This window comes from Meleagris gallopavo, chromosome 3 (genome assembly GCF_905368555.1).
Source record: "Meleagris gallopavo chromosome 3, MGAL_WU_HG_1.1, whole genome shotgun sequence".
NCBI lineage: Eukaryota > Metazoa > Chordata > Aves > Galliformes > Phasianidae > Meleagris > Meleagris gallopavo.
The window spans coordinates 12600382-12609345 of NC_139406.1; the positions used below are offsets into that span (position 1 = coordinate 12600382).

Sequence of the window (8964 nt, forward strand, 5' to 3'; positions counted from 1 at the left end):
ATAATGGAAGGCTTTCCTCAGACAGAGTCTAAGGCCATTCAGTCTGAAGAAAACACAACCCAAGTAACTACGAGATATCTAAAGAATCTGTGGCAAGCAGAACAACTACTCGCTGTTTCTTAGAAAAGAAGGAATCAAGAGCCTCCAGTGGAAATTATCAAGCCTCAGGATTAAAAAATCACAAAAGGAAGTGTATTTCCACATACTGCAGAATGAAGCAGTGGAACTCATTGACACAGGATGTTGTGAAGGTCAAAAGGGAAAATGGATAAAAAAGAAGTAGATTAATTCATGAAAAAAAAAGGTCTCCTGAGCCCTGTTAAATGTGACAGCTTGGATATAAACCACAAATCTAAAAATCCCTCACCACCTATTGCTAGAAGATGGAAAGGTATGCCATAGGAAGACCATACTTGCCTGTTTTTACTATGTTTCCCTAAACATTAATTACTGGCCACTATAGTAGACAGAAAGTTTTCCTTCCAGCCTCATCCAGTAGAGCCACCTTAGTGACTTTTGTGTCTCCCAGTAAAACTGGAAGATGTAGCAGAAGTTTCCTATCCCCCTGATTAAACCTCCCAAAGGAACGAATGGAAAGAGAATACTTCCGACCAGATTCCTTGTTCTGAAATGCCTGCAAACACTGAATCACTAGATGCATATGATGAATCCCAGAATATATAGGTCACTCTCTCAGCTTTGCCCTTGGCCTCCTGCTTGCCTTGCTCAGTGATTATCTTGAAGCTTAGTACATTCTGTGCAACAGAGATTTACAAAGGAAAACACCCATGTTACCAAAAAAATACAGTTTTTCCTATCATGGCTGTTAGTATCTTGGGGGAGACAGGCAGAGGAGACTAATCCAGCGATTAGGGCAATAGCCTATCCACAGACTTTTTTTGTGGCTTCAGATTCACCCTTTCTGTGCCTCTATTTCTGCCTAGAAGATAACAACAATTTTTTTAATTATTTTTTATTTTTATCCTGCAAGGATTTTATGTAGCTAAATATAAAGAACTTGAAATTACATTTCACAACTGCAAACAGAATTGAAGTTAAGTCCAGCTCTGATATTTCCCAAACACTTTTGCTCTCCTCAATTTAAAGCAGTCTTTCTAAAAATAAAAGGGAAAACTAGCATGGTTGACTAAGAGTTCTTTAGAAGCTACAGGGTGGATTTGCCCCACTTCATTTCAAATTGCTCATACCAGATGGTTGCAATGTCAATGTAAGGACGAAGCCAATGCGGATTGTAGAAAATAGCAATGTTGTGGAAAAAGTGCTCCCTCTGGTTACTCTGCTCGAGAATTAATTGCCGACAGCACACGAGAAGTAGGGCAGAGGGCAGTTGGGTTTACCTGCATTGTTTCCACCACTGCAGACAGGACAACAGTTGTTTGTCAAACACCCATTTTTGCTTTCCCCCCAACTAGGACGTGTTCCTGACGCACGGCGTTCATTTTCTGAGGAGGTAGGGCATTTTCTGGATGTGGTAGGAAGTGGAAGAACATGGTTCTGTAGAGACTACGGTGGTCTTTTGCTTTACCTGCTACGTCAGCCATGTTGTTGAAAACAGAAACCCAAAATGACAGACGTGACTGAGGCAGCTGCCAGAGCTAGCGCAGCTTCCTCCAGAACCCCCGGTCTGACACAACAACAGTGCAGCATGCTGGTAGTCCTGGAGGATTACAGCAGCACCGCTGACTTGCTGTTAACCCTTTTGAGGCCACAGCAACACCAAAAAGCTGCCAAATGACATGACGAACAGCTGCACGAAAAGTAATGACCGCACTCCACAATAAGAGGCAACGTTTTCCTCTGACACAGCACCTTAGACAATACACTTGTTATCTGTTGGTAGTTTGGTAGAATCAATTCTACCTGCCTTCAAACAATAGCAAAAAAGAAAATCATCTTTCAAAATCTTGCCCATTGAAAGAATGAACTCAAACTCAAAAAAAGCATGGAGGTAACACAGCAGCAATGTCAAAGTTACTACCTCAGGAGTGGAGTTTCACAAGTCATTTGTGTGTCCCCACAGGGAAGGAATGGGACCAGATTCTGGTAGTCATTTAGACTGTACCAGCAGGTACAAAAAATGCCAGTGCAGTGTGCCTGACTAGTGAGAAGAGACCTGCACAGACCACAGTTTGCCATCTTAAAGAGAACAAATGAAAACTTGAGTAAGTTCTGCTTGAAACAAGTGCTGGGCTAAAAACATCAGAGATAAGTATCACTGTATTATCTCGAAATACATCTTTGTGACAGTTAATTGGTATGACTGCTCTTCAGGGGCCCACCAATGATAATTTAATCTACTTTATATATCAACAGCAAAGAAGTTTTGTCACCTGATGTTGTTCAGCACCATGAGTGCTCAGTTTGGGCATCCAACTGTGTCTTGACTTCAGGCTGCCCTACAAGCTAGGGGGACACTACTGGATACCTCCTACTGAATGACAGCCACCTCAGATTGCAAAACACCCATCTCTGGAGGTGTTTAAGGCCAGGTTGGATGGGGCCCTGGGCAGCCTGGTCTAGTATTAAACATGGAGATTGGTGGCCCTGCCTGCGGGAGGGGGGTTGGAGCTTGATGATCCTTGAGGTCCCTTCCAACCCAAGCCATTTTATGATTCTATGATTCTACTGAATGTCAGCCACCTCAGATTGCAGTACATTGTGTTCCAGACCAATCACAAAATGGCACTGCTATGTTTATATTTTGCAGGTGGTTACCATTCCTCTCTGGAGGGTTCGCTTGTGACATACACTACTGATAGTTTGAGGGACTTGGAAGATGATCATTTGCCCATATCAACCCTGAATGGCTTCTGAGTTTGGCAGTATAAGTCATTTCTATTTTAATATCTGTTAATCATCTCATCCTTTATATTAGGTAATGCAGAATTGCCAGCGTTGGAAGTGATCTCAAGAGACCATCGAGTTCAACCCCCATGCTAAGCAAGTTCAAGACTTTTATAATGGACTTTAGTTACAGGATCTACCTAAAATAAATTAGAAGGAAAAAATGTATGTTTATGATAATCTGCAATGGGTTTACCATCAACACACACAAAAAGTCAAAACTATTCTACTGTCATTGCTAAAACCAGCCTGATTTCAGAGCAAGGCATTTTCTAGAACAGATGATTTAACAATATCCTTAGGTTTGTTTATTTTTCTCTTCATCCTCTTTCCTCTTCCTTCAAGACCATACATACCCACATATCAACTGGTCTTCTTAATGTTCAGTCACTCAGCATTTTACCCCTTCTTTCTTATCTTTGAGAATTAACCTCTTCTCTTCTTACAAGGATAAGAATACAGTACATTCCCTGTGCCAAATCTTTCTTTCTCCTCTTTTCTGCAACTATCAATAAGAATGACATAAGTGATGGAGATTTCTATTGGCTGGAAAACATTATACTAGGAATTAGTCATTGACCAGCTGACATCCAATCCTCTTTTATTCTTCTCTTGTCTTTTTTGAAAAAAAGAGACCTCTTCCCCATCTCCCAAACGCACTAATGCAAGAAACATTCCAACAATAAGGAAATGAATATTTAATTATTTTAATTTTACTATGTTATTGAAAGCACAGTTTCATGCAAGTTCATTCTACATGTGGAGATATTAAGGCAGTAGATTTCAGTCCCATGGTCTCATCACAGCCACTGAAGCCATGAAGAGAGTGGGGTATACATCGCATTGTTTTAGCACATTGAAATTCTGGCTGCATATCTAGTTAACATTGTTCATTTCATACAAGTAAAAACCAAAGTCCTTCTGATTAAAAAAAAAAAAAAAAAAAGGCTCTGCACCTCTTTGTTGCCAATAAACTGTGTTAGAGAACACAAAGAGCACAGCTTCAAATTCTGTATTTTGCCCAACTCCAAAAAGTTCAGTTAGGAAGCGCTCCAAAGTTGCACAGAAGTTGGCATTTCCAATTATTCTGGCTGAATGGTCCTGCGGGCCATTGTCAAACAAAATTTGCAAAGGCTCATGGCATTATGACCAAGGGGGAATTCCCCAATTTATGTTATAACACAGAGAGAAGCAGTAACATTTTAATCAAACTGTGGAGCCTGCTGGTAAGCTCCATTATAAAGCATTGCTATGCCCCACAGGCCTGGAGCTCAGTATGGCCTGGGAGTCTACAATGGGCTGTATTTCCCTACAGCAGTCACTGTAGATATCAATGCAAAATTAAACAAAAGATGTTTCCCCTCCCACTTGACACTTAGACACTACAGTAAGTGACTGTAGTAAATTATTCCCTCTGCAGAATGGCATAATCTGCTTCAAGAGCCATCTGTGAATGAATGAGGTTAGATCAGGGAATGCCTTATATCTTAACAAGAGAAGTCTTGATTAAGAAGCAGAGGCAGAGGTCTTAATCTGGAAGAGTCTCAAAACATGTGTGAAAGATGTAACCCAACGGCTCAATTTCAGAACATAAATGTATTTCTACATTTATGTTCTCCAGTTATAGTTACAGTTCTCCATTTATACTAAAGTTCTAAATTACGTTACACATGCAATTTTACAATCAGGTCTTTAAAATCAATAGCAGAGTTTCTGATTTGCTTTTATGTCACAGTCCTTCTATATTTTAATGACTCTGAGTGATGGAAGATGAACAATATCAGCAGCTTTCATCTCATTACCTATCTGAGGCATCCTCACTATAAAATCAAAAAATACATCAAGAAAAAAGAAACAAGAAAATGGAAACATAAAACTATGGATTCTGTAAGAAAAAAAAATGCATTTCACAAAAAGTTTGAATTGATTAGAATATATATAATCTTGAAATGTACATCCTATAAGAACAACCGTTCAGAAGTTTTTCTTCTAAGTGCATAAATTGGAATCTTTCTTGAAACAATTATAGTATTCTTAATTAAATTGTGTCTCTAGCAGTGTAATATCAATTAGCTCTTTAGAAACCGCATTATTCATTTATCAAGGAGACAACTTGATAACATGCTAAAGGCAATAAAATATATCAGCCTGTAACATGCACTGCTAGAAGGAACAGACTTCATCCAGAATTACATGGGCAGTGAATCTCCACTAACCTCTACAGATTTGCACTGGTTCACCCAGCTCAGGGAATTGCCTAAATGGCACTATAAACTTCCTTCAAAAGGTATTCAGTTGCTTGTTTTCTTTACATAGCAATGAAGAAAATCATCCTGTCATTGAATTTGCTCTGCTGTGTATAGGGTTGTGAGGTTTTTTTTTGCTCTAAATATGCTTTTTAGTGTGAAGAGAGAAAGTGCAAAAAATCAGTTTGAGGGGAGAATGACAACGGAAATTAATAAAAATACTAACTTTTGCATTGAAAGGAACTTTAGATACTAATTATGAAGTTTCCAGACAAGCCAGAAAAGAGGAGAATTGGGAAGTACCTCTGGTGGCTATTTCTGAACAGCAGATAGATGGTTGGGATGGTTACATGTGCATAAGAAAGGAAGAACAGACTAGTCGATCTGCTTATGGCAGGGAAGTGGGAAGAAAAAAGCACAGGTCCTCTGGAGAAGGAATACAAACAAAAAATGGCAGAGAAGGATAAGCTTTCCCCACTGCCAGAGAAGTGTGTTTGCCTGAATCTCTCTCAAAAGACTGCTATAAAGCTATCTGCAGTTCCTAATTTACTAGGGAATTCCTCAGGCAACTGTACTAACATGTTTATATTTATTTGTTCCATATTTATTACTTCTCTCCTATTTCATTATTCCTCTATTTCTTCTTTCAAGCCTATTTCTAGCATTACTTCCTTTAACCATTCTTCTAAAGACAGTTTCTTCAGCAGGACCTCACAGGCACCTTGTTGTTTTGCAAAGGCCTGATCTGTATTTACATGCGTGTTTGGGGCTCCAAAAACAAGCTCCAAATCAGATCGTCATTTCCCTCAGACAACTTGTTGACGTCGACAGATTCCTTTTCAGTCGTGCAGATAAAGTAAAACGTACAGCTCCACCTGCTGGAGGAGCCTCCTCCACGGATCATCACGACGTATTTTCCTACAAAAACACTTCGGGTGGGTGCAGAGTCGGTACGCTGAAAGGTACTGGGGAATTTCATTCAGCTTGCCATTCACGCAGGCCTGTCTGCTTTGTCCTGTGCACAGTTATGGAGTTTGTCCTCTGCACTAAGTCACTATCAGCAAACGACAACCAAACAATAAATAAATAAACTAATGTAAAGATAGAACAGTTAGATGTTCACAAAACAGGAAAATGTCATTTATTTACAGCTTGACACAATAACAAAGATCCACTTCACAAGAAGTTTGGAGGAAACCAGTCATCACCCCCATTTCTGCATTTCAACTCATTTCTTTGCCATGGCAGCATCTCAGCCACGTTGTTCCCTGTTCAGTCCCTCTACAAGTCAGTAAGGATCATCCCATGCCACAAGGGCCAAGTAGCTAGAGCTGTCCTTTCAAGTCCATAAATTCTTCCAGATTTCACTGAAAGAAGAAGGTATGCAGGCAGAAGTTTAGCTGGTAATGAGACAATTGGAAATCCACAAAATATTCCCGAAGGAGCATGAAGACTATTGCAAAAAAGTCAGCTAGAAATTTAAAATGGAAGTTTGTGTTGATAAAAAGTTCCTCCTGGGAAAAATGTTTTTCTCCACAAGGAATCAGCTACATGGCAAGACTATCTGCATTGTCTTACAGATATGGGAAATGAAACAGAATGAAGTTGTAGTAACTAAGAATACAGATTTAAGAGGAAGATACTTGAAGTCTGTTCAAGCAACAGTACTGAGAAAAGACAAAAGTTTTCAAGAAGTATTATTTTGCAAAACACTTAGCAACTGTGGTTTCTGAATGATAGTATTGATAAAAATGCACACCATAACTAAATACAAATTTTTTCTCCTACTGTAAATGTGGAGATGATCACAACGTGGTGTAAAATTTCAATATGGACATAACAACATTTCAGATAATAAGGTAAACTGCATAGTCAGCTTCTTTATTCAAAAATATACATCTAAGCTCTCTAATTTTCTAGTTAAGTCCCAAAATATCACTCATCACCCAACAGGAGCAGGAGGCAATGCAGTTGTGAAAGACCTCTTGTCTAATACAAAGACAGTCACCAGCCTAACAGAGCTCTGCAATGGGAATTTCTGCAATATGCCAAAGAGAAGGAGAGGAAAAGAGGAAACGGACCTACTAAGCTGTAACTTATAACTACATAAACCAAATGTTTATCACCAAAAAAGTTTGACCAAATCCAGGGAAAATAATTTTACAAATGGCAAAGCTCCAAAATAGTGATGCTAATGCCTCACATAATGTTCAGGGAATGTTTTCTTTGAAGATAGCAGATACCCAAGTGTGAGATCTGTGATCAATATAGGACACAAAATAAAAAAATAAGCCAGACACCCCCCAAAAAAATAATCATGATTGCATTTTAATTCCACACTCATTAGACAGCAGCCAGGGAGAAGACCGATGACTGTGTATACTTTAAATTAACTGCATGTTAAATATAGTCTTCATCCTTGATAGTATATGTTTCCCTTACCATTTAGGGGTTCCTTCCTTTGCAGTTTCTTTCTATTCTCTGAAACCCTGAAAGAATGAGATTTCATAAAATGAAATAAGTTACTTGTATTTGTTAAGGAGCATTGCTGATTTTTATTCAAGAGCTTAATGTAGCTGTATGTGCTCTTGAGGCATTTAGCAACTTCAGGAAGTACCATCAACAATTAGAAGAAGAATTTAGAATTAGATGGGATAAAAACTTGTACTGTTCTTTCTGAAATTACTTGAGTGAAGTACTGGCTGTATGATTCCTGAAGGCCGGACACTCACTGATTCAAACAATCCAGTTAGGAAAAGTCAAGTGGATTGTCTAAAATAGCTTTAAATTCATTTTCCCACTGCCCTATCATTTAGAAATGAAGTATTACCAGTCAGTTTCCTGACTAGTGACAGACATAAGGAAAAAATCTTGGATCCAAAAATTAATTTTCCTCTAAATCTGGCAAACGTTCAGGTTTGATTTTCTTATTTGCTTGCTGACTCCTGAAAATAAGAAACAAAAGTAGACGTTTTAATTTTAGTTAATGTCTATTTTGCTGCCATTTAGAAATAGAAGCAGAGCACTCGAACACTAAGGTCTCAACTGAAGTTATATCCAATACCCTGTCCAGTATTAAGTATGCAAGAAGTCTCACTGATTTTAATAGGACTGCAGGCTTCCTCATGCTGACTTCATTTAATGTAGAAATAATATCTCTTTTGTCTCCTAGCGAGAAAGAAAGCAGAGGAATGATGATTGTCTGGGCAAACTCAAAACAGACAATAGATCTTTTTGATGTGCAGTAAATCAATCAGGCAAGGCAGAAGGCTATTTTGGCAAATATAACTCCCATTTCATGAAGAAGGATCTGGAAAGCTACAGGCCAGAGAGACTCACCTCAATTCCTGAGAAGATTATGGAGTAAATCTACTGAACATCATTTCTGAACACACAAAGGAAAGAAAGCTGATGATTGGTTCAGTACACAAAAGGACAGAAGTGGATGCCATCACTTTGACTTCAGTATTTTTTTTTTTTTTTTTTTTGGCCATAGTTTCACAAAGCATTTTTTCATCCTGCTTGGGAAGGTACGGCTTGTGTGCGTAAAACCCTATCTGGACCGCCAGCCTCAAAGAGCTCAAAATCCAAAGGGCAGCCAGTTGCTAGCAATGTTGTGTTTGCAAGTGTTGATCAGTATCAGTAGGTATTGCTTGATACCTGCATTAACAAACAGGACACAACCAATGACCGCCTGTTACCGATATGCTACAGTCGACAGGACATGGTGTTTGCCAGAGGATCTCTAGCTTGCATGCTGTATGGTGCTACTGATTTCTAGTGATGTCACTAGAAAGCATGTACAATAACTACATAAACTGTGTTGCAGTTTTTGCCCTCTGCCCTTTGTCCT

General features: G+C 38.9%; 1 long non-coding RNA gene across 1 annotated transcript; it reads right to left on the reverse strand.

Annotated features, from left to right (window-relative positions):
* Positions 1-3556: 3556 nt before the first annotated feature.
* Positions 3557-8583, reverse strand: LOC116216424 (uncharacterized). Its single transcript, XR_004159137.2, has 3 exons — positions 8451-8583; positions 7554-7600; positions 3557-6478 (listed from the first exon to the last, which is right to left on the reverse strand). It is a non-coding gene; the product is annotated as an uncharacterized LOC116216424 (long non-coding RNA).
* Positions 8584-8964: the final 381 nt, after the last annotated feature.